The sequence below is a fragment of the Lissotriton helveticus genome, chromosome 10, assembly GCF_964261635.1.
Source record: "Lissotriton helveticus chromosome 10, aLisHel1.1, whole genome shotgun sequence".
Lineage (NCBI taxonomy): Eukaryota > Metazoa > Chordata > Amphibia > Caudata > Salamandridae > Lissotriton > Lissotriton helveticus.
Genome location: NC_136071.1, coordinates 991,660,015 through 991,687,244, shown reverse-complemented (window position 1 = coordinate 991,687,244; position 27,230 = coordinate 991,660,015). Strand labels below are relative to the sequence as shown.

At 45.7% G+C, this 27,230-nt stretch overlaps 1 protein-coding gene across 3 annotated transcripts in view; it reads left to right on the top strand.

Annotated features, from left to right (window-relative positions):
- LOC144784709 (ATP-dependent translocase ABCB1-like) overlaps positions 1-27,230 on the top strand; it is a 916,046-nt gene that overhangs the window by 691,080 nt on the left and 197,736 nt on the right. The gene's annotated exons all lie outside the window — the stretch shown is intronic.

The following is a 27,230-nucleotide window of genomic DNA, read 5'->3' as shown; positions in this document are numbered from 1 at the left end:
TATCCGACTTCGGGAATAAACGTTCATCCCCTCCCCCAACTACCAGCATGCCCCTATAACTGTGTGGTAATGGAACCTGGCATAATAAAATATGGATTCCGTTTGCAATACCCGTCCATGTTCTCAGGTGGGACGCCCAGTGGGAACAGTGTTTGGCATGCACCGACTGTGAGTTGGCTTCAGGGGGAGGGCCCTGGGCATTGGACAGGGATTTGGTAGGTGTAGGCCAGTTCTATGTATTCCGCGAGGACCACAACCTGTTGTATTTAGGTGGAGGGGCCGGGGGGGTATCCTTGCTTAATTACCCCGGCTTGCCAGTTTAGGCCATACCCTTACCCTGAGTTTGGCGGAGAGAGGCCCGCCACTGAGGGGCTTTTGATGTTTAGTTATCGGGTCACAACAAATATTGATGGTAGGCTGGGGAAGCTGAGGCGTGTGTGATGTTGCCTGGGCGCACATTGATATTAACACCTTCGCTCTGTTGACAATGCACAGCCTTCTCCAGAATGCGCGGGGGCTCTGCCGCTTTAAACACAGCATTTTAAGGTTCAAGGTCAGGAGGCATACTCGTGCTCAACACATGCAGTAGTTTTATCAGCTGCCCTTGGTAGAAACTTATTGGGGAGACCCTGTTTAGAGCAGCTTTGAATTTGACACGGTCCAGCTCGTTCATGCCCATTTTAGGGAAAGTTACGGTCAGTGCACGGACTCCCTCCTCCTATTTCCAAACATGTTTCTACCACAAGCAATTTCTAAGCGTGTTTTCGATGTGGTAACACAGCAACAGCTCACTAATAGGTAATAGATGAGCGGAGCGCTGTGGGTCGGTAGTGCGACTGTTGGTGTTTTAATTTGTCTCACGGCTTGAGTAGAATAAAATTAAACTTGTACTTGGTTGGCGCCAATTTTATAGGAAATGGGTACCCCCAGCCAAGGTCGCTTGACTGCAGGTTATGGGAAGGCAGGTAAAGGCAGCACCTTATTTGAGGTTCCCTCTTTGCACGAGCCTTTGCACCGTGATGAGCTGTTACAGTTGATATGCCTCTCTTTTAAGACACTTGGCGTTTTGTTAATGATTTTGAAGCCAAGGTCACGTGACTGCAGAATTAGGCAAAGGCAGGGAAAGAAGGCACCTGATTGGCGGTCCCTCTTAGGGCAAGAGCCTTTTTACTGCGGGGATCTGTTACAGTCGATATGTCTGTTTTAAAGTCTCTTGACATTCTTAATGATTAGGGGGTGTCATATAGAAGGGACAGGTTGTCTAGTACCTCATGCATCTCTACAATGCCCCAGTTTAACTGCTCTAATGGTTTCGTTCGGCCTCAGCTGATTTTACACACATTTACCTGTTTCAGGGGTGTATGGTTGATTTCAGTTGAGGGAGGGAGTGGCATAGTGTAATGGTCCCATTTGCGGTTGAGCTCACTATGCATTGTAAGAAGACATTTTATGCAATATCCAACACATAAAAGTGAAAGTCCCAACTTTTCAGAAGGGCAGCATTTTCAATATGCCAGGCAACGAAGCCTGTATGGTGGCGTCAGTTACCCAGACAACTAACGAGCATTGTTAAAGCCAATGGTACTGGTGGGTTGTAGGTGGAAGGTGGTCTGTAGTATATATATCTGGAGGCAATGACGGAAGCCGCATAATCCCAGCCGGGTGCACACTAGGCTAGTACTAAATGCCAGCAGACGGATCAGCCTGTCTAAATTGCATTGACCATGCAACCATGAGGTGCCTGTGGGGCACTCTGCTGCAGGAGGACCAAGACTGGAGTAACACAGGCCTGTGGGAGACACGCTTGCCCATGTAGAGTGGTTTCACTGGGGGGCGTGCCCATCACGGACGGTGATGGCTTAAGAAGCAAGGAATGCCTGGTCCTCTCGCATTGGCAAGCAAGTTCTGGGTGGGCTTGCTTGGCAGGCCACCCTGCAGTGGTTCACTGACTCTGGCAGTCTGCACTGGGGTTCATCCAGGAAGGGGGCACAGTAGGACTTAGTCACCCTAGAATGATATTCACATACTGACACACGGGGCGTTAGGGTTGGTAGCAATCAGAACTGGGGGGTGTCTCAGGGAGCACACCCACTGCCTGGAATCATGGTGCAGGATACATTTTGCTTTACCATAGGAAACTGATTGTATGCTCAGCTCCTGTCTGCCTTTGCTACCAATCACCAGCCCAACGGTGGGACAGTATCATTGATAGTCAATGCTGGGGTAGATTACCTTGTAGGGTGTGTCTACTTCTTGGCCTGTCCCAAATGTTGCGGTCAAACTGGGTGGGAGTATTAAGTCCACGGTCAGCAGGAACACTCAGCATTTCTTCAATCTAAATAGGGGCTATTAGCGATACATCAGCGGGTGGGTAACATCACCGGTTTGCAGCATGCCCCGGGGGCACGCGTGCTCCACAAAACATAGAGCTTCAACCAGCAGAGTACCAAGTGGCAAAACCAGTAGATAGGTTGAATATAGGTCTTTCGGCCTTGCAGCTGGGTGGGGCTAGTCTCATCAAGGGGACGCCCATCTGGGAATTGGGTGCTTCTTAAGGTTCGCATGACCTACGGTCTGTGGTAGCACACCAAGCTGACTCATGAGGTCATCCTGTGCTGCCGTCCCAGGGTGTAGGGGAACAAGGTGTCAAGCACAAAAGACTATGTGGAGCATTTGGCACGTCTAGTGTGTAATTACTTTAATTCAGCGGGGCAGGACATTTTCCAGCCCTTGGGCTGATCAGTGCTGTACAGAGTGTGGGTCATTGGGCACTCGGCCATCTCCAGGTTAGCCCGTTGGGCAAAGATCATTAGGTAGCATCCAGCATTCTTTCTTCCATGTATGGGCCGTTAGCGATAAGATAAGTACCAGCAAGTGGGCAACAGACACCAGCTCTTCAGCAGCTCTGCGCCGCTCAACGATAGAGCTTCATCCACTAAGGTGACAAGTAGCAAGAACCAGTAGATAGATTTAAGAGGTGGGGCCCTGGCCTTACACCTGTGGACACCTCTATCATCTAGAGGCATGCCCAGGCGCGACCAGGATGCTCCTGATGCCTCAGGACCAATGCGGTTTGTGGTACCTCCCGGCAGACACACTGGTAGTGTGCTGCAGCTAGCAGGATACTGGGACCTGGGTTTCCTACGCTGAACATGCTTGGTGGGGATGCGGTCAGCCAATCTTGTGTGCTGCCATCCCAATAATAGGGCAACAAGGCGCCAAGCACAATGGGCACACCAAGCTGTTCGTTTAAAGTCATCCTGGGCCGCATTTACCCATTAGGAGCGTTACAGCGGGGTGGAGCCCGTCCCACTTAGAGGTGCCCCTGGGGGAAAAGGGTGCGCTCCTCAAGATTCAGATGACCTAAGCGGTGAGTGGCAACGCCCACATCAAATGTGAGGCACCTTAAGCGTTGGAGCGGTCCAGGAGTCGGGTCAACGGCTCCATGCGTAAGTTCACCGAGCAGAGGGGGCTGGGTTTCATAAGGCACAAGATAATCCAAGAGAGGGTCAAAGGCGACTATGAAGATGATGGGGTCCACTTTATACCGGTAGGGATGGACTTATTCCTGTTAGATTTGCAGGAGGCATTACACCAGAGGGGCTGTAGGTAAGACAAGGTAGCAGGTAGTGTGGGGGGCCCTGTCAACGACGGGGGCCGCCGCCAGGGCTGTGGCGGAGTTACAGGGCGATCTGGAAGCAGATGGGTACAGAAGGGTACCTCAGCGTTGCACATAGGGGTGCCAGAGCCTAACACCAGGGGCCTCATGGCAGGTTCCTGGAACATTTGTCAGCGCCTGAGGCCAGCGTAGGCGGCCACTCAGGAGGGCGGTCCTTCCGTGACATTGGGCCGCCCCCGCCTCTCCTCTCTCCCCCCTCCTGTCCCCAACGAGGGTGGAGGTGTCCGCAGGAGGAGCCATCAGGCCATTGGGGGCGGGTGCTGGGCAGCGTCACATACGGTGACCAGGAGGCAGGGCAAGGGGTACTTAAGCCCCCTTCGCCATGTTTTCTGGATCTTTTTTGCCTCTTTGGTCACCGGACGCACCGCGTACGACTCGCCCCAGGGACACGCAATCTCCCTCCCTACCGCTTACCCTGCGTGTGGGCTAGGGGGATATGACTTGAACTTTTTGATTGTTTCTTTTATCGTTGCAGGCGGAGTTACAGGGCGATTTGGAAGCAGATGGGTACAGAAGGGTACCTCAGCGTGGCACATAGGGGTGCCAAAGCCTTACGCCAGGGGCCTCATGGCAGGTTCCTGGAACATTTGTTGGCGCCCCAGTAATCCTTCGGGTGGTTGTGGGCCTGAGCAACCGGGGGCTTGCCTAGCTACGCTCCGCCCCAAAAGGGGCGTGAGTACATAAGGAGCTGATCCTCGCAAACGATTACAATAAGGGGCGGCACATAGGTGGTGCATCACCATGCTGCTTGGCTCCTCAGGCGAACAGCTGGCGAGAATGCGTCCTGCCCTTGGATCACCCGTAAGATAACCCACAGTGATTACATATGTTGTATGTAATAAACCTGCAGCAGCTTTTTCCCAAGTTAACACTTGTGTGGCGTGTGTTATTTGCGGGAAGCATGTTTATTGTGGGGTGGGGGTCTGGTTGCCCTAATGTTACTATGATATGCGGACTATGACCCCCGCACACAGCCGCTCCTCACCTCGCATGCAGGAATCGCAGATCTTGGACGGAGTCAGTTGAAGGTTGTGCCACATGGTGCGGACAGAGACCCCCACACACAGCTGCTCCCCACCTCGTGGCCAGGAAGCGTGTCTTGTGGACAAAGTCAACTGAAGGTTGGTGTGTTTGTTTGCGACATTTTGGCGTCTGCAGGGTGCCTGTATATGGGGGTTGTCACTTACGCCGCCATTTGCAATTGGATCATGGCATCAGTGTGCAGATGCCGTTTTCTCTGTGAAATTTGCAGCTGCTGGTCGTCCTGTGCAAAGTAGAAGTTGCCGGTGCTTTCTCTGCTCATACCCGGCAGTTTCGAAGCCAGTTACTGCCTGGTAACCGCAGATGCTTGCGGATATTGCTACCGGGCTAACAGAGCATCCCTAGGGTGCGGCCATCTTGTTCACTGGCCCTCTAGCGCCCTGATTTATTTGTATTCTTGATAACACATGTCAAGACCCTGGACACATGGTGGCAGAGCATTTTACAGAGAGAGGCAGTTTGAAAATGCTGATTTTAGATCCTTGGAACAACTTGAATCTGGGGCTATGCAGCTTGAGCAGAGTCTGGCATCTTCAAGTTCTATTACTGCTACATAGCTGAAATTTTGAGCAGGTATTCAGGTTTCAAGGTGAATCATCTTGCATGATGCACAGTGTCTCAAAAGCTGAGATACAATATATGGGAAGCCGCTATTTCAAAGTAAGGACCAATGAAATGTATTGAGATTTTTTGCTATGAAGACCACATTGACTGGAGGTCGCTTGGAGAGGAGCAAAGTGATACTTAGCTCAGTCAACAGCACTTCTGTAGTCTATATGTGGAATGCATATGACTTGGACAAACAATTTTTCATCTTGTTTTGGAGGGAAAGCTTGAGGCAACTGAGACTCTTTGTTTAGAATCAGGCTGTCTTAGTCATCTACACATTAGTGACCTAACACAGCTAAAAATAAATCAAATAAACTCTGGCCTCAATTTGACTTCTTCAACAGTGGATGAATGTGTCCTATTTTGAGAATGTCTCTGATGTCTGCACTGGGCACATTCTGAGGCAGCGCATCTCTGCTCTTTATCCCCTTTTTGCGTTCTACACGTTTGTTTTTCTGCTTTCTTGTGCCTAAGTCTACCGAGGCACAAGATGGCTGCCAACACTTTCTGGTTTTGAGTGTTGATAGACAGTTGACAGCCAATTAGCATACAGCTCGTGCTCGGGAAGGTACAGAGTACAGTAAGCTTACAGTAAGCTTACCGTACTCGTACGGTACTCGAACCCCGCGATTTTTTGCTCAAAACAAATTTGGGGGGGCCTTGAGCGTCCTTGTGGGACCCCCTGAGCAGGCCTAGGGGGTCAGGGTGTTTCTACCCTGCCCCCTTTTTGCGTTCTACACGTTTGTTTTTGTGCTTTCTTGTGCCTCAGTCTACCGAGGCACAAGATGGCTGCCAACACTTTCTGGTTTGGAGTGTTGACAGACAGATGACAGCCAATTAGCATTCAGCTCGTGCTCGGGAAGGTACAGAATACAGTAAGCTTACAATAAGCTTACCGTAACACCTCCAATATATATCTATGATTTTACTTTTGATTTTCTCAGGAACTACTGAACGGATTTACACCATTTAACAAAAAGGCCCATCTGCGAACAGAACTCTACCTTTTTGCCAAGGTTGGTGTAATTCCTTTCAGCCGTTCGGGCTGTAGCCCCGGCTAAAGGTCCTATGGGAAATTGCATGAGGAAAACACGTTTTGGGACCCCGTTTTTTCTCTGCCCCTGATTCACGAATCACCCCCAACATTTTTGGGGAAGGAGCGGAGCGGAGCAGGCCATCTTGTTGGAGAAATTTGCGAAGATTCGTCCACCGGCGCCAAAGTTATTCCAAATAGAATGTTGCAGATTTCCTATGGAAACTAGGTTTTAACTATAACTACCTACTGGCGACCGCCAGTAGGCAATATATATTACCTACTGGCGGTCGCCAGTAGGTATATATAGTTAGGATTTTTTCTCTATGGGATTTTTGAAAATTCTATGTCTAATAACTTTGGCGTTTGTGGACGGAATTGGCTGAAATTTTCAGGAAAATGGAACATTTTGTTTCTGAGCAGCCCCTGAAAATTTGGGGGGGGGTTCCTCAAGGGGGGGCCGAGAAAAAAGGGGGGTCCCAAAACGTGTTTTTAACATTGAGTTTTCCATAGGGCGGTTGGCCTCACTTTTAGCCCGAACGGCTGAATGGATTTGCACGAAACTTGGCAAAATTGTAGGGACTGGTAGCCCGATGTGCCTTTGCTAGGTCTCAATATATGTGCTCCAGTGGATTTTGAGAAATTAACGTTCAAAAAAAGATATATATCTGTAACAGCGGACCTGGCAGCGCTCCAGTTCGCGTACTTTTCGCGTTACGGAGCTTTGTGAAGCGAAGCTGATTGGTTCTCCGGCGTCTGTAAACATTCCAAACAGTCCGTAGTGGCCGCCATCTTGTCTCTCGGTAGGATCGAGAGACAAGAGGAGGCCAAAGCGAAGGGGCAAATGACCATAAGGGGGCATAGTAGATCCTCCCTGACCCCCTAGGTTTGATGTGGAGGTTTTAAAAGGGCCCCGCGGGGCAAAAAAAAAAAAATTATAATAATCGAACGGCTGAATGGATTTACACGAAACTTGGCAAAATTGTAGGGACTGGTAGCCCGATGTGCCTTTGCTAGGTCTCAATATATGTGCTCCAGTGGATTTTGAGAAATTAACGTTCAAAAATAGATATATATCTGTAACAGCGCTCCGCTTCGCGTACTTTTCGCGTTACGGAGCTTTGCGAAGCTGATTGGTTCTCCGGCGTCTGTAAACATTGCAAACAGTCCGTAGCGGCCGCCATCTTGTCTCTCGGTAGGATCGAGAGACAAGAGGAGGCCAAAGCGAAGGGGCAAATTACCATAAGGGGGCATAGTAGATCCTCCTTGACCTCTTAGGTTTGATGTGGAGGTTTTAAAAGGGCCCCGCGGGGCAAAAAAAAAAATAATAATAATAATCGAACGGCTGAATGGATTTGCACGAAACTTGGCAAAATTGTAGGGACTGGTAGCTCGATGTGCCTTTGCTAGGTCTCAATATATGTGCTCCAGTGGATTTTGAGAAATTAACGTTCAAAAAAAGATATATATCTGTAACAGCGCTCCGCGGAGATAAAATTATCTCTGTATTACCTAGCTGTTGCTAACACCAGTTAGCGACCGCTAGTAGGAGATAGCGACCATCTTGGGCTCCACTTTGCATGTCAGTGATATTTATCACTAATGACATGCAACGTGGGCATGCCAAGATGTTAGCGACTGGAAACAGTCGCTAACATCGCTATCTCCTATTACCAACTTTTGGAGATATTCGCGCTAAGCGCGAATATCTCCAAAAAGTAACACCTGCCCTGAGCAGTTCTTAGCCATGTTATCCAATGGGAGGTGGATAACATGGCTAAGAGCATTAGCTCGGTAATGCATGAATATCGCTGACTTTTCAGCGATATTAATGCATTGCGGTCGTTTTTCATCGCATTTGCGATAAACCTTGATAATAGCAAGGTTTATCTGCGATAATTTCTGACGATGCTTAGCGGTAAAAAATTCGTTGCTAAGCATCGTTAGGGATAAATATCGCTTAACTTTGGTAATATGCCCGAACGTCTGTTAACGTTCGATTCGAAGGAAATCAGGAAGTGTTGAAAAACATTGTCTGCGCCATCTTGCCTTTTTTCAAATGCCACACTTTTGTCGTGCACGGCAGCCATTTTAGATGCCTTGACCAGACCCACTCTCTGTACGCTGTCGATCCTTAGCATGGCTCCCCACCCTCGCAAGCATCTCCCCCAGGCACTGGTCACCCCCGCTCTCTGTCTTATGCATGGGTAATAAACCTCCCCCCATCTGCGCTGCTCTTCCCTGAGAATCACACCCTGTGCCCGCCCGACACCTCCCTTTCGCCCTATTCACTACCGCACCCTCTGACACTCCTTTTCCTCTGTGTCCGATTGTCCAGGCCGGTCCTAGGCTATCAGCTAGCCCTGCAGATGTAGTTTATGGCCCCAGCTGTAAAGAATCACCCCTCTTCAAAGTAGTTATAGTAGATCAAGGCCCACACCCGATGAGATCCGTCACAGCACACGCGTTCCTACTATCTGAAAACCATCCTGTATTGTGATTGGGGAGGGGACCGAGCCTGAAGCGGAAGATTCCAGGGATGACTCTTTGTACATCAAAGTTTTTACAATTATGTGTCACATTAAAAATATATAGCACTCCAACAAAGTAGTAAGATTATAAAACTTTAATAACTTATAAATATATACAACAAAACAAAAACAGTAAAAACATTTAAACATTTTTAGGGAAAATGAAGGAAGTAGCGGTCGGCTGTGCGAATAGTCCCAACGCAGCACAACGTCCAGATTTCTGGACGGCACTCAGGTGATGTTGCCTGGGTGCCGCACTGATTTCGGTATCCGGCGTGGGGCGTCGCGGGGGGTGGGTCATCAGTAGAGGTCTGTTGTGCGAATAGTTCCAAGGCACAGAACGATGGCACCAAGGTGATGTCCAGTAAGTTGCCGCCCTCCGAATAACGGCGTGGGGCGCCCCGGGGGGGGGAGGCGGCGTGAACTGGCCTCTCCAGGTGGAGTTTCGTCTGCTGTAGTGGGGCGCCCCTTTACCGTTTCAGTTGCCATTCCGTCCACTTTTGGTCCACTGTGTCAAAAGCCGCAATTCAGCTCAGTTGCGCCCACTCTTGTGATGCAGCGATAGGCGGCTGTCACAGGACTCTCAAAATGGCGGCAGGCTCTTTCCTTTTTGGGCCTGGTCCACCCACTGAAATGGCCCTGGGACACCTTGGAAATCGCACGCTTGTCTGCTAGGTCTTGGACCCCATTCTCGAAAGCGTCCCCTCCGCCTTGAGGATTCAACAAAAGTTTTGGGGGCCCCCGACTCCTGCAGGCTTCTGGTGGGGAGCGGCTGCCACGATTGCTCGCGGAATGACCACGACGGAGCCACGAGATGGTGGTGCTTTCATGTTGGTGCCAGCTTCAGTCTGAAACATCCAGAAACAAGGTGGGGCTTTCATCGTTTGGGAAAAAAAAAAGTTTTCATCCAATGAAAAGTGTTATTTTTAGGTCATATGATCAAGCCTTCCATCATTAGGAAACCAAAAGTAAAATGAACCAATGAAAAGTTTTATAAACAAGTCACATGACCTGTTATGCGGCATAGGGTATAAAATGCGGAGAAAATACGTTGGCACGTGAGGCGGCGTCAGTAGCGGACCGATGTGCGAATAGGCCGAAGGCAGCACAACGCGCCAAGATCCGGATGGCACCGAGGTGGTGTCTAGTAAGTTGCCGCACTGGTGTGGCCATCCTACAATGCTGAAAGTCGGCGTGGGGCGCCCCGTTGGCCTGTTAGATGGCGTCAGTAGCGGACCGATGTGCGAATGGGGCCAAAGGCAGCGCAACAATATTTTCTGAATAAAAGACACCACAAGGCGCTGAGATGCCAAGATCCGGATGGCACAGAGGTGGTGTCTAGTAAGTTGCCGCACTGGTGTGGCCATCCTACAATGGTAAAAGTCGGCGTGGGGCGCCCCGTTGGCCTGTGAGATGGCGTCAGTAGCGGACCGATGTGCGAATGGGGCCAAAGGCAGCGCAACAATATTTTCTGAATAGAAGACACCACAAGGCGCTGAGATGACAAGATCCGGATGGCACCGAGGTGGTGTCTGGTAAGTTGCCGCACTGGTGTGGCCATCCTACAATGGTAAAAGTCGGCGTGGGGCGCCCCGTTGGCCTGTGAGATGGCGTCAGTAGCGGACCGATGTGCGAATGGGGCCAAAGGCAGCACAACAATATTTTCCGAATAGAAGACACCACTAGGCGCTGAGATGCCAAGATCCGGATGGCACCGAGGAGGTGTCTAGTAAGTTGCCGCACTGGTGTGGCCATCCTACAATGCTGAAAGTCGGCGTGGGGCGCCCCGTTGGCCTGTGAGATGGCGTCAGTAGCGGACCGATGTGAGAATGGGGCCAAAGGCAGCGCAACGATATTTTCTGAATAGAAGACACCACAAGGCGCTGAGATGCCAAGATCCGAATGGCACCGAGGTAGTGTCTAGGTTGCCGCACTGGTGTGGCCATCCTACAATGCTGAAAGTCGGCGTGGGGCGCCCCGTTGGCCTGTGAGATGGCGTCAGTAGCGGACCGATGTGCGAATGGGGCCAAAGGCAGCGCAACAATATTTTCTGAATAGAAGACACCACAAGGCGCTGAGATGCCAAGATCCGGATGGCACCGAGGTGGTGTCTAGTAAGTTGCCGCACTGGTGTGGCCATCCTACAATGGTAAAAGTCGGCGTGGGGCGCCCCGTTGGCCTGTGAGATGGCGTCAGTAGCGGACCGATGTGCGAATGGGGCCAAAGGCAGCGCAACAATATTTTCTGACTAGAAGACACCACAAGGCGCTGAGATTTGGTTACCACCGAGGTGGTGTCTAGCAAGTTGCTGCACTGGTGTGGCCATCCTACAATACTGCTCCGAATAACGGCGTGGGGTGCCCGAAGGGGGGGGGGAGGCGGCGTGAACGGGCCTTCCCAGGTGGAGGCTCGTCTGCTGTAGTGGGGCGCCCCTTTACCGTTTCAGTTGCCATTCAGCTGAGTTTCGGCCGCTCTTGATGTTACAGCGACAGGCGGCTGCAACAGGACTCTCAAAATGGCGGCCTGTTCTTTGGATTTGGGCCTGGTCCACTAAAATGGCCCTGGGACACCTTAGAACTCGGACGCTTGAATTTTTTTTCCTTTCCTCTACATGCAAAAAAAGGTAAATGCCCGGTACGTTACACGCTTCATCTGCCACGATGTACTCTCCAGAGGAACCGAAAAAAAATATAGTTATGGTAACTATACCATGCATCGTCATATGGAGAGGTGGCACCGATTAATTATAGTGCTGCATAAAAGAGAGATTTGGAGAAGAACCCCCGACCTGCCAGTACATTCATCAAAGAAGTGGCACTGACAGCATCAGAGGCAAGGGAAACGGTCCCAAATATTTAGAAGAACTTTGGAAAGATTAAAATGACATGTTTAGATTGTGGCAAATTAATTTCATGTGGACAGATGAGTGTTACTCTAATAAATACAGCATATGAACATCATCATAGTCGATGGTTGGTAGAGACATTTTGACTATATCCTGGACCTGCCCGTCCTCGCCCAAAATGGCGCCGGAATAAATGGGACTCGTAACTCCTTGTTGTGTACTTGTTGTACAATCTTGATATCACGAGATACGTATGCAGTTTTGAAGCACATGGCGGGCGGGGACGAGAATAGATTGAATATTTCGACATCTCTATTGATATTAAGTTGTGATGTGTTATTGATTACTGTACTATTGAAAGTTCGAATTAACGTCACCCATGGTACTTGCCCGCAAATGTATATCTAGATAATTTTATTGTAACTGGCCCTGTCGTATTTTAATTATAAAATGTACATCCACCGATTCCGCAACTGTTAGACACCTTAGTTCTTGCAACCTAATGGCCCGCCCGTTACGTTCCTCTACAGTGTAAATGTCTCCTCATCATATACGATTACAGTGTGCTCCGTGGCCGGCGCACGTGGTTATAGGCCCGTATTTGTATACTGACATTTTCACAATAAAGGTTTTTAAAAGAAACTATGGTAGTAGTATTTACATTGGTAAAGTTTTTAATAATAGTCACTGTTTTAGAATCAGTAAAAGGCAAGTGAAATAAAGCAGACCAATTACATGAAGGGTAAAAGGTATAATACGCAGGAACGCAGTAAAGATAAATGGTCAAGGGCTGTTGTGTTTTCTACTCCTGCAACATAAAGTGATCGATAAGAATCTCATATTCAGGCGTATCGGCGACTAAGACAGCAGGTCGACCCTCTTTTGCTCAACGGCTCCGTCATGGGACGAAGAAACGCCCTTTTTCTCGAAAAAAGAATATATTTTACTTGCAGGACAGCTGTAAATTTTCCGGGAAAGTACATTAGCCTGGAACATTATAACATATATGTTTAAGAAAAAATAATGTTCGGAAGTAATAAAAAAGCGTAATTTTTAGGTCATATGACCAAGCCTTTCATCATTAGAATAAGAAAAGTAAAATGAACCAATGAAAAGTTTTATTAACAAGTCACATGACCTGTTATGCTTACGTTACGCGCTGCGCGTCGCGCCCCGGATCACTTCCGGATGCGCTAACGCGGCGCGTCATATATAGTCGAAATGTCTCCACCAACCAGCGGTCAGAACACAACCCCTTTCAGCAGGCTAAATAGTTCTGTTAAATGACAACAGAAAGGACAGGCAACAAGAACCATCAGTCAAAGAGGGGAGGGCTAGTTCTTCTCTACCGGGTTACGTTGGGGCGCTACCGGAACTGATCGAATTGGTAGTCTACAGTGTTTCTGGATGTTTCAGACTGAAGCTGGGGTTAGCATGAGAGCACCACCATTTCGTAGCTCCGTCGTGGCCATTTCGCGAGCAATCATGGCAGCCGCTCTTTATCGTTATTTTGGGCGGGGTGGGTGGCGGAGCCGAGCTGTATTGCAGCCATCATGGTGTGGAGTTTAGTTCATCTCACTAGTTTCGTATTTGTCATGAGGGGTTGTTCCTAATGTTTCTATTTTAGCGAGGTCAAAAAGAGATCCCATTAGTGGCCTACTGATTTTGCTCGATTCCTTTTGTTTTTTTACACGATTTTTCGTTATCTGCAAAGACTAAACAGAGTATTGCGACTCTGTGTTTGTTTGTAAATAGAGAATGAACCAAAGAGAACCAATTCTAAAACAGTAAATGCGTGGATAACAATCAATCAAATGGAGAGAGAAGCAGGCACGACGTATTACAACGGGGGCAAAGGCCTGCGTTAACTACCTTTCACTATCTGCAAAGAGAGAGTACTCCTAATAGAAATGAGGGGGGGGGCAGCATTCAAAGCAGATCAGTGTGCATAAACACGAAAATGTTTTTACTTACCACGTACTTGACATTCGACAGCTTATGATATTTGCTATTAAAAAACCATTGAAATTCACTGAAAAAACATAGGTTATAGACCATATATAGTTAGGAATTAGCATTTACAAAACCTTGAAAATTCACTGAAAAAAACATAGGTTATAGACCATATATAGTTAGGAATTAGCATTTACAAAACCTTGAAAATTCACTGAAAAAACCATAGGTTATAGACCATATATCGTTAGGAATTAGCATTTAAAAAACCTTATTTTACTCACACAAAACCATTGAAATTCCATATATAGTTAGTTGCACTAACTATATATCGCGCACCCGCAATCCACTGCTGATGATGTCACATATTACATCATTCATGACATGGTCAGTGACATCACTGATGACATCACTGATGACATCTCAAATGACATCACTGATGACATCACTGATGACATCTCATTTGACATCAATGATCACATCACTGATGATATCATTCATGTGATAATACAATGCATCTCCTCACACTCTAATATAACCTCCGTTACACCCAGTGTTAAATACAGAGTATAATTTTTGAAACCATTGACACACGAATACTAGTTACTACATACGCACTCACTGATTCCTATGTCTACACACACATTCACTCATTCACCCATACAATCATTCATACATACAATCACTCATCTTTACAACACTATCATATGCACTCATACACCTATACAGACACTCACACTCTGCCACTCATCCATGGAGTTACTCACACACCTAGTCAGTCCTGAAAAGAATCAATCACACTTCCATTTTCTCATCTATACAGTTAAACACAGAACACCTTACATTTTTGAAACATATACTAACACATACTTACTCTCTTATACAATCACTGATACAAGTACACATTGATCTGCATAGAGTCACACACCTCCCAGCCAGCCATACACACACTCAGTCTCCCATACAAATACTTGTGCAACCAATCAATAACCCATATAGCCACTCATATAGCTACTGATCAACACATGCAGCAGCTTGCACAACAACAGACATACTGATGCACAAATTAAGACAGTTTAGTCACTAACCCATGCACTCAGTGAGACACATTTAATCACTCACTCATACAGTCAGTCATGCACCTACTAAATCCTTCATCCAGACACTTATACATCCACTCATTCTTCAATATGTAAGACATATTTTAACTTTACAGAAACATACAGTCACTGGATGTTGTTATCAGTGATGTCATCAGTGATGTCATTTGAGATGTCATCAGTGATGTCATCAGTGATGTCACTGACCATGTCATGAATGATGTAATATGTGACATCATCAGCAGTGGATTGCGGGTGCGCGATATATAGTTAGTGCAACTAACTATATATGGAATTTCAATGGTTTTGTGTGAGTAAAATAAGGTTTTTTAAATGCTAATTCCTAACGATATATGGTCTATAACCTATGGTTTTTTCAGTGAATTTTCAAGGTTTTGTAAATGCTAATTCCTAACTATATATGGTCTATAACCTATGGTTTTTTCAGTGAATATATATATATATATATATATATATATATATATAGATATATATATATATATATATATATATATATATATATATATATATATATATATATATATTACAACAAGGATTCCCCGCCTCGGGGGAAAGATGGAGTCGCAAATAAACAGAATCATAAATCCGCTGTGATTAAGTTTCTTGTTTTAATTCATTAATCCATGGGGTCAAAACAAAATAACCAACGCGTTTCGACAGCGTCCGCTGTCTTGATCACGGTCAGTTTGTGTAGGTATGCTCACATGTTTTAAAGATTCAACAAACATTTCAGGAACCATAATCACTCCCCAAAATGGGCGTGTTCAAAACAACATAAGGTCACCAAAGTGATGTCAGAAGGATAAGGATTCTGGGTAATGTAGTTTGATTTTAACATACCGGAAAGTTTACAATTAATCACTCATAGAATTTCGAGTCCCATTAAACCTTATCAAATTGATAGTTCATATTGTTTTCTGGGGTCCTGAATTGAATATGATTGTATGATTTGAGCATGCGCAGCGTGCTGCCCTCCAGTGGGCCAATTTTAACCAAATCATAATTAGAATCAGAACATGGTGTGATAGGTGTGAGCATAAGTTATCCAAAGTGAGGGGATGTGAAATGGGATGTGGAAAAAATTATAAGTAATACATTTTACATGTTAAACGGGATGGTATGCAGGGAACACAATATTTACAATTTTTCAGTCCTCAGAGATGTATGTACAATTCTTCTGATTGGTTCAGGCCCAGCGGAGTCATTGTTCTGAAAGCCAGTATGTGCCTGGACTCTTTACGTCGTAAAAGTTTTTCATTGTGACCACCCCTGTCCGATAAGGTCATTGTTTCTAGTCCCCAGAAACGCAATTGTTTCCAGTCTCCATCATGGTTGGCCTCCATATGTTTTGCCACGGCATTGCTCCTGTCCTTATGTACCGTTGCGCGCACATGCTCCAGAATGCGGTTTTTTTAACTCGCAGATGGTACTGCCGATATATCTCAATTTGCATGGGCATTCGATCATGTATGTGGTGTATTTGCTGTTGCAAGTTATGCATTCTTGGATTTTCCAGATCTTTTTATTGGGCATAGTTATTTCCGTCGTTGGTTTTGCAATGTCACATACCTTGCAATTATAACATTTTATGAAGCCTTTAGATTGTAACCATTGTTTCTTTTTTGTGGTTTTTTGGAAATGACTGTGCACCAATTGATCTTGTAGGTTTTTGGCCCTTCTGTACGTGATTACTGGGCGTTTGCCCATTTTTTGGCCCATGGTTGGATCTAATTGTAGGATTTTCCAATTTTTTCTCAGAATTTGATTTATCTGTTTGGTTTCTTGGCTGTAGTTCAAGATTAATCTGATTGGTTCTTCTTCCGTGGAAATTTTGTCCTGTTTCTTTTTCAAGCAATCTGATCTTGTTGCCTGATTTGCCTTCTCCCAACATTTTTGTATGATATGTTTATTGTATTTCCTCCTTTGGAAACGTTTGATGGAGTTCTTGCTTTGTTTGTGCCACTCAGTCTCCTCGCTGCAGATTCTCCTTAGTCGGAGGAATTCCCCGTAGGGGATGCTTGATATCAGTGACTGTTGATGGAAGCTGGTTGCTTCGAGGGTAGCGTTGGTTGCCGTACTTTTGCGGTGGAGTGTAGTTTCTATGTGATTATTGTTTACATATACCTCCGTGTCCAAGAAGATAGCTCTGGTTTGGCTTATGGTGTAGGTGAATTTTATGCTTGATGTGCTGTTGTTTAGTATTGTAAAGTATTCCAAGAATTTTTTTCCACCATTCCACACTATAAAGAGGTCATCGATGAACCTTTTCCAGGTTATAATGTGTTGAGTGATGGCTTGGTATTTTTCATCCCATGCTATTGTTTCCTCCCACCATCCCATGGCTGTACAGGCATAGTTTGGGCTAAATGAGAAACCCATCGCGGCACCGTTTTTTTGTCGGTATAACAGATCACCAAACATGAAGATATTGTTTGTAAGTAAGCTCTTTGTCATCTCCATTAGCATGTCGTTGTGGTTTTGATAATGAATGTTCCGTTCTTTTAGAAAATATTTGCAGGCGTTCAGGCCCATTTCATTGTCAATGTTAGTGTACAGGGCGATCACATCCATGGTGATCATAAGGAAGTTAGGTTGCCAAGTCAGTTGTTCCAAGATACAAAGGAAATCCGTGATGTCTTTTATGTAAGATTTTAATAGTTTCACTTGGGGACGCAGGTAGAAATCAATGAAATTTGACAAGGGTTCGAGTAAAGATCCATTTGCTGACACAATTAGTCTCCCTGGTGGCTTAGTGGCGTTTTTGTGTATTTTCGGTAGAAAATACAATGTTGCCGTTTTGGGGAAATCAACTGTCAAGTATTTCCTTTCATCAGAATCAATTAATTCTTTGGTTTCCCATAGATATAATTTTTGATCCAATTCTCTTTTTATTTTATCCTGTGGGTTTGTTTTCAACTCTTCATAGTAAAGGCGGTTGTTTAATTGTTCCATAGCTTCTGCCGTGTATAGGTCCTTGTTCCATAACACTATATTCCCGCCCTTGTCTGCTGTTTTTATTTCGAAGCTTAGATCATTTTTTAGGGAAGTTAGAGCTTCTCTTTCATTCCTTGACAAATTATCTCCACCATTCATTTTGGTCATTTTGTACAGATCATGGATAACTGCCTCCTAAAACATATCTATTTTGTTTCCTGGCGTTAGTTGGGGGTAAAATTTGGATTTTGTCCTTAGATTACTCTTTCCTGCCCCTAGTTGGAGTATTGCAGTATTTAAGCTGATTTCTTGACCTTCTTCCGCATTTAGATTCAATACAGTCATGTATGCCTCAGACTCCTTTGCTTGTAAGATCGATGTTGGTTTAGGTTGTGTTTTTGGTGTTTTGGATTTATTTTTTCGTTCCGCGAAGAATTTGGCTAATTTGATTTTTCGAATATATAAGTACAAATCTATACTTGTTTGTGCCATGTCCATTCGTTGAGTCGGTCAAAAGTTTATTCCTTTCTTTAGGATTGAGGTCTCTGCTTCTGTGATTTGTCTCCCTGAAAGGTTGATTATTTGTAATTCCTCATTTATTTCCCCTTCTTCTGTTTCATTAGTCTGGTCTCTGCACCCACTTTTACGTTTGTAGTGCTTTCGCCTTCGGCTCCTCCTTGTTGGGGTTTTGTAAATTTCGGTTGCCATGCTCTCCCCCTTCCTCTTGCTCTGCCACGTGTATTATTTTCCCTAACATCATTGGAATATAGCGAGGATGACTCCAATCTAGACCCATTACAAAGGGCTTTTTTAGGCACCTAGTCCTAACACAAAGACAGTGGGAGCAAAACCATGGGGCGCAAAGAAATGCACGTGGCAGAGCAAGAGGAAGGGGGAGAGCATGGCAACCGAAATTTACAAAACCCCAACAAGGAGGAGCCGAAGGCGAAAGCACTACAAACGTAAAAGTGGGTGCAGAGACCAGACTAATGAAACAGAAGAAGGGGAAATAAATGAGGAATTACAAATAATCAACCTTTCAGGGAGACAAATCACAGAAGCAGAGACCTCACTCCAAAAGAAAGGAATAAACTTTTGCCCGACTCAACGAATGGACATGGCACAAACAAGAATAGATTTGTACTTATATATTCAAAAAATCAAATTAGCCAAATTCTTCACGGAACGAAAAAATAAACCCAAAACACCGAAAACACAACCTAAACCAACATCGATCTTACAAGCAAAGGAGTCTGAGGCATACATGACTGTATTGAATCTAAATGCGGAAGAAGGTCAAGAAATCAGCTTAAATACTGCAATACCCCAACTAGGGGCAGGAATGAGTAATCTAAGGGCAAAATCCAAATGTTACCCCCGATTAACGCCAGGAAACAAAATAGATATGTTTCAGGAGTCAGTTATCCATGATCTGTACAAAATGACCAAAATGAATGGTGGAGATAATTTGTCAAGGAATGAAAGAGAAGCTCTAACTTCCCTAAAAAATGATCTAAGCTTCGAAATAAAAACAGCAGACAAGGGCGGGAATATAGTGTTATGGAACAAGGACCTATACACGGCAGAAGCTATGGAACAATTAAACAACCGCCTTTACTATGAAGAGCTGAAAACAAACCCAGAGGATAAAATAAAAAGAGAATTGGATCAAAAATTATATCTATGGGAAACCAAAGAATTAATTGATTCTGATGAAAGGAAATACTTGACAGTTGATTTCCCCAAAACGGCAACATTGTATTTTCTACCGAAAATACACAAAAACGCCACTAAACCACCAGGGAGACCAATTGTGTCAGCAAATTGATCTTTACTCGAACCCTTGTCAAATTTCATTGATTTCTACCTAAGTACCCAAGTGAAACTATTAAAATCTTACATAAAAGACACCACGGATTTCCTTTGTATCTTGGAACAACTGACTTGGCAACCTAACTTCCTTATGATCACCATGGATGTGATCGCCCTGTACACTAACATTGACAATGAAATGGGCCTGAACGCCTGAAAATATTTTCTAAAAGAACGGAACATTCATTATCAAAACCACAACGACATTCTAATGGAGATGATAAAGAGCTTACTTACAAACATTATCTTCATGTTTGGTGATCTGTTATACCGACAAAAAAACGGTGCTGCGATGGGTTTCTCATTTAGCCCAAACTATGCCTGTACAGCCATGGGATGGTGGGAGGAAACAATAGCATGGGAGGAAAAATACCAAGCCTTCACTCAACACATTATAACCTGGAAAAGGTTCATTGATGACCTCTTTATAGTGTGGAATGGTGGAGAAGAAAAATTATTGGAATACTTTACAATACTAAACAACAGCACATCATGCATAAAATCCACCTACACCATAAGCCAAACCAGAGCTATCTTGTTGGACACGGAGGTATATGTAAACAATAATCACATAGAAACTACACTCCACCGCAAAAGTACGGCAACCAACGCTACCCTCGAAGCAACCAGCTTCCATCAAAAGTCACTGATATCAAGCATCCCCCACGGGGAATTCCTTCGACTAAGGAGAATCTGCAGCGAGGAGACTGAGTGGCACAAACAAAGCAAGAACTCCATCAAACGTTTCCAAAGGAGGAAATACAATAAACATATCATACAAAAATGTTGGGAGAAGGCAAATCAGGCAACAAGATCAGATTGCTTGAAAAAGAAACAGGACATTTCCACGGAAGAAGAACCAATCAGATTAATCTTGAACTACAGCCAAGAAACCAAAACAGATAAATCAAATTCTGAGAAAAAATTGGAAAATCCTACAATTAGATCCAACCATGGGCCAAAAAATGGGCAAACACCCAGTAATCACGTACAGAAGGGCCAAAAACCTACAAGATCAATTGGTGCACAGTCATTTCCAAAAAAACACAAAAAAGAAACAATGGTTACAAACTAAAGGCTTCATAAAGTGTTATAATTGCAAGGTATGTGACATTGCAAAACCAACGACGGAAATAACTATGCCCAATAAAAAGATCTGGAAAATCCAAGAATGCATAACTTGCAACAGCAAATACACCATATACATGATCGAATGCCCATGCAAATTGAGATATATCGGCAGCACCATCTGCGAGTTTATAAAAACGCATTCTGGACCATGTGCGCGCAACGGTACATAAGGACAGGAGCAATGCTGTGGCAAAACATATGGAGGCCAACCATGATGGAGACTGGAAACAATTGCGTTTCTGGGGACTAGAAACAATGACCTTATCGGACAGGGGTGGTCACAATGAAAAACTTTTACGACGTAAAGAGTCCAGGCACATACTGGCTTTCAGAACAATGACTCCGCTGGGCCTGAACCAATCAGAAGAATTGTACATACATCTCTGAGGACTGAAAAATTGTAAATATTGTGTTCCCTGCATACCATCCCGTTTAACATGTAAAATGTATTACTTATAATTTTTTCCACATCCCATTTCACATCCCCTCACTTTGGATAACTTATGCTCACACCTATCACACCATGTTCTGATTCTAATTATGATTTGGTTAAAATTGGCCCACTGGAGGGCGGCACGCTGCGCATGCTCAAATCATACAATCATATTCAATTCAGGACCCCAGAAAACAATATGAACTATCAATTTGATAAGGTTTAATGGGACTCGAAATTCTATGAGTGTTTAATTGTAAACTTTCCGGTATGTTAAAATCAAACTACATTACCCAGAATCCTTATCCTTCTGACATCACTTTGGTGACCTTATGTTGTTTTGAACACGCCCATTTGGGGGAGTGATTATGGTTCCTGAAATGTTTGTTGAATCTTTAAAACATGTGAGCATACCTACACAAACTGACCGTGATCAAGACAGCGGACTCTGTCGAAACGCGTTGGTTAATTTGTTTTGACCCCATGGATTAATGAATTAAAACAAGAAACTTAATCACAGCGGATTTACGATTCTGTTTATTTGCAACTCCATCTTTCCCCCGAGGCAGGGAATCCTTGTTGTAATTTACAGCAGTTGGGCTCAACTGCAGGAGTAACGCGGCCACAAGCAGCAGCGCCTTACGGGAGAGGGAGGGAGCCATATGGTAGATGATATATATATATATATATATATATATATATATATATATATATATATATATATATATATATATATATATATATATATATATATATATATTATATATATATATATTTATATATATATGTCACTCCACCTCTCCTTTTTCAAGAAGTTACACCAGGGACTCAGCGGGACTTAAAACAGGTAATTTTATTAAGGGCTCTGGCATGACCGGTTTCGGCGTGTGCCTTCCTCAAACGCCAATCGTCCTTCTACAAAGATAGTTCCCACATCGCAGTTCTTAAGAGCTCCTCCCTCCATGTGGTGGTTGGTCTCACCTGGAGCCAATTGTCTCTTGCTCGCTTTTGTGTTGGGGACTACCTGTTCCACATTGCAGCGCGCTGGCAATTTGCTTCAGGTCGCTGGGTGCTCCACTGTTATAAAACTAAGTTGATGTCTGTTTTCTTGTCCCGAACTCTCTTCAACCACCTCCTTGGCTCAGCAGTTGACAGCACAGACCGAGTGTCAGCGTCACTCCGCACCCTCTGTGCACGATGATCCCAGCTGCCTCAAACGCTTCGGGGGTTTCTGTGGCGGGCCGTCAAAATAACCCGATATTCTCGGAAAACACACTCCATCTCCAATGTTCAACTTGGCCGCATTGCAGAGAGGGTCCCTCGTACGCGTAACTGGAAACCGCACTCTATGTCACTCCACCTCTCCTTTTTCAAGAAGTTACACCAGGGACTCAGCGGGACTTAAAGCAGGTAATTTTATTAAGGGCTCTGGCATGACTGGTATATATATTACCTATAAATATATATATATATATATATATATATATGGATTTGTCTAAGGGCAGGAAACTGTTGGACTTGGCCTTTTTGGCAGGTTCCCCCCTAAACTTTTTGCCTTTTCTGTGACCTGATATTAGTAGTTTTTGGCCTCTCCGCACTTTAGCACTGTGGCCCAGTGTAAAGTGCGTGCGCGCTCTGAGTGCGTGTGGTGATATTGGCCTGCTCTCCCATAGGAATGAATGGGGATATGTGTGTCCCTAATAATTCCTGGTATGAGAGGAGTGCAGGGGCGAATTTAGTATATATGAACTCGCGAGGATAAATGCTGCGCAATGGTAGGCGCAGATTTATAGTGACTGGTGGAGAAGTGCCACTTAAGAAGTTGGCATTGCTGTGTGCGGTGTTTCTGCCTGCCTGATGTGATTCGCATGTCTGCTTGTGATTGATAGGTGCTGGAGGGTGTGGGTGGCTGCAGGAGCCAGGATGAGTCTGCCCAGTGGAGAATAGGGAGATCTGCATGTAGATGGGAGGGAGAAGTTGCACCTGGGACCTGAATAGGACTGTGCCTTCCCTCCACAATGCCGGTTCCTCCCCCTGTGGTGCATCTGATCCCAGAGCCCCCACCTAACAAAGGAGAGAGGAGCTGAGCAAAACAAAGTGCTCCAAAGCTCCCCTATACCAGTTCTAACTGGTATCCCTAAACCATGTGCTGTGACACAAAGGGGAAATGAAGTATAAAAGAAGGGGCAATGACCCCATGAAAATGTGCTCTGCTGTGCTGCTCCTGGCGCTCCATTTCTTGCCTTGGACTTTTACCATCCCAGAAGCGCAAGGGGTCTGCAGCGCTGAGCTGCCTCATCTACAGAGGGAATCCCGTCATAGGGATTCCCCCGCCATTGCTATTCATCAAGCAGGTGCCCACCCTGCATCTGTGCGCTGGACAATACGAGCTGGAGCCCACCCCGCGTTTCTGCTGCATTTCTGCTTATGCCACAAGCGGGTGCCCACCCCGCCTCATGGCAGCCCTTTTTAATTAATTCCTATGAGCGGGTGCCCACCTCACAGTTTGGTGCCTTGGAACGGGAGCCTACCACATATTGCAGCCACCAAAGTAAACACTAAGGGCCACCGCGCTGCCCGCGGCGACCCGGAAAAAGTCAGCAAAACCCTAGTTGCGGGCGGGGCCTGAAATCGGCCCGGAAAAGGTTGCCTCTGCTATTGAGGCTGAGCACGGCTCCCCCGTTAGTTGCCGTAGCAACAAGAGAATTTCAAAAAGGGGGTGGTGATGGACAGAGTATCTGAGTTAATCAGAACACTCCTACCCAGTCAACAGATCAGGGCTTGATCCATCACCGTTTTTTAGCTCACTGCATCATCCCAGTTCAGAACCTGGCTACATGCAAATTAGTCTGTCCCTGGCCCAGTGCATCATGGGAACAGGGCAGACCAAACTACCAAGCCAATTCTTTACTGGAAAGGAAACAAGCTTCCGGGGACCGGTTTCTGGCATTACAGCCGTCTTCGGCCCGGCTTGCTTGAATCCTGACGGTGCAGTGAACAAGGGAGTCATGTCTGAGCATACCCTTCCACACTTATGGTGGCCAAAATGATCTTTTGACTGGGTAGGAGTGTTCTGCTTAATTCAGATACTCTGTCCATCACCACCCCCTTTTATGAATCGTTTTGGCCACCACAAGTGTGGAAGGGTATACTCAGATGTGAGTCCCTTGCTCACTGCACCATCAGGATTCAAGCAAGCCGGGCCGAAGACGGCTGCAATGCCAGAAACCGGTCCCCGGAAGCTTGTTTCCTTTCCAGTAAAGAATTGGCTTGGTAGTTTGGTCTGCCCTGTTCCCATGATGCACTGGGCCAGGGCCAGACTAATTTGCATGTAACCAGGTTCTGAACTGGGATGGTGCAGTGAGCTAAAAAACGGTAATGGATCAAGCCCTGATCTTTTGACTGGGTAGGAGTGTTCTGCTTAATTCAGATACTCTGTCCATCACCACCCCCTTTTATGAATCGTTTTGGCCACCACAAGTGTGGAAGGGTATACTCAGATGTGAGTCCCTTGCTCACTGCACCATCAGGATTCAAGCAAGCCGGGCCGAAGATGGCTGCAATGCCAGAAACCGGTCCCCGGAAGCATGTTTCCTTTCCAGTAAAGAATTGGCTTGGTAGTTTGGTCTGCCCTGTTCCCATGATGCACTGGGCCAGGGCCAGACTAATTTGCATGTAGCCAGGTTGTGAACTGGGATGGTGCAGTGAGCTAAAAAACGGTGATGGATCAAGCCCTGATCTTTTGACTGGGTAGGCGTGTTCTGCTTAATTCAGATACTCTGTCCATCACCACCCCTTTTATGAATCGTTGTAGCAACAAGAGAGTCATGGGGGAATCCGGCACCAGGAAAGGAGCGTGACGTGAGGCCTGAGGGAAGGCCAGCCGGAAGAAGGAAGTGTGGGCGGAAAGAAGCAGACGGGAGCCTACACCACGCTCCTGTGCCCACGAAGCCAGCCGAAAGTGAGCGTGTGAGCCAGCAGGGCTGCTCTGCACGTGGAGAGCCCTGCCTGCTGCCGAGCCTGACCTGCTGACGAAGGAGACTGCCGGTGAGTGGGGGCGCTCATGGTGGCACAATGGTGCCAGTGTGGTGGGAATCTTGACTGCGGCACCACCGTGGCGGGCCGCTGCAACATGTGGGCATTTTTTCAGGTAGAGTCCCCCAGGGAGGGGGCTCCCCCAAGCCTCGTTGGTGCCTACACACTTCTTCACAGCTGCCCAGCAGCTGCAACGCCTGGCCATCTGGTGATTCTGAGTTCCAGAGCGGGACTCCAATGTTGGGGGCGTTTTTTTCCTAAGAGTCCCCCGAGTGGGGCTCCCAGGCACAGTGGTGCCCGTTCTTCCTTTGAGTCCACAGCGGTACCCCAGTTGCGGGCTGCTGCAACGTGGGGGCAGAATGTGTTGAGCAGCCCCAGTGGGGGTCCAAGAGGCACCAGGAGTGCCAGACTATATTTGTGCATTTTTCCAGCTGCCCTGCGAGAGCGCAGGCAACTGCGACCTTGAGGGACAGGGTCATTTAGAGGCCCAGAGAGGGGGTCAGGGGGCACCTTGGTGCCTCTGCTCATTTTTACAGCTGCCCATCAAGTAGTGGGCAGCTGCCACGTTTAGGTTGTACACCTGCGCACTTTGCTTTTGCTGCTTTTACAGACAGCTCTGACTTTGCTGGACATAGGGCACAGAGCTCTAAGTTGGCGCATAATGTGGTTTGTGCCTGATGTGATGCTGATTGCATAATATTTTTTATGTTGCAGGCTATAATACTAAGTACAGTGTTTGCCAGTAATTACTGGTTGTTTTCTACATTTATTATATGATCTACATCTACTATTTTCACTTTGTGATGGTTCTGACAGTGGCCCAATTGCCCCAGTCGGGTGTATATAGTCCCCTGTAAATACTGCCCAGTGCCAGTTGGCACAGTGTATATTTTGTGATTACCATCTAATGTGTTTTATGATACTGCAAAGGCTATTTTTGATATAACCTTGTGTGGAGTTCCTTTTGTGGTGTGCCTAGTGTGTTGCTGCTGTGTGTGTGTGTGTTGCGCAAATGCTTTACGCATTGCCTCCGGGATAAGCCTGACTGCTCATGCCAAGCTACCAAGGGGGTGAGCAGGGGTTATCTTTGGCATGTAACTCCCTTGCCCTGACTAGAGTGGTGGCCTCTGCCTGGCTTTGGCGCAAGCCTTAGCCAACCAGAGATCCCATTTCTAACATAAACGTATTAGCAAATGAAGAATTTGTGACCACTTTTTACTGTTACTGCTTAAGTATCTGCACTAGACTCAACACATGAAGTTTAACTTGCACATTTCAAGTGTCTGTTGTATTTTTTTTACGAAACCACCCAAAAGTGTTAAAGTTGTTTGCAAATCAAAGATTTGTATCCCTCCTTTAACTTTTCACCACACCTGTTTCCCCCGATGGATCTGCTTAATACCTTTCATACCCCTTCCCGAGTTTTTTGAAAATCAAAAGAAAATGTTTGCTCCCCTTAACATTGTTCCTTCGTACAGATCCGCTTGAAGCTTAAAAAACCAAAAGAAAACTGTTGTTTGGACAAACGGTCCCAAATCAACACTTATCTGACTCCTCCCAAACAGGTCTCCCATTATGGGATGCAATTGAAAAAAGATTTTGAAACTTTCACAAAAGCTGTGCATATTTAACAAATGTATATATAGGTGTAGGGAAATCAAAAGTTGCCCTTTTGCTTTTCAAACATACATACAATTCAAATTTCAAAGTCCAACTGACTCCTTTTGCAAATATAAATTGTTTGTTCTCTCCACCGAATGACCTCTTTAAGAACAGCATTTTCAGGAAAACTGATGAAACCTAAGCAATTCTCTCCACCCTCTTCAGTCATAAATCTGACTCGAGCACTAGGATATTCTCTGTTTTATGCATGCTTAAATACTTTACAAAAGTGCATTGCTATATATGTTCCAATGCGTCTTTGCCCTGCAATATCTACTTTTCTGCCCTGTGAGTAAATTCACTTAGTAAATGTACGCAGCATCTCAATGTTTTTTTAGATTTGAGCAAAAG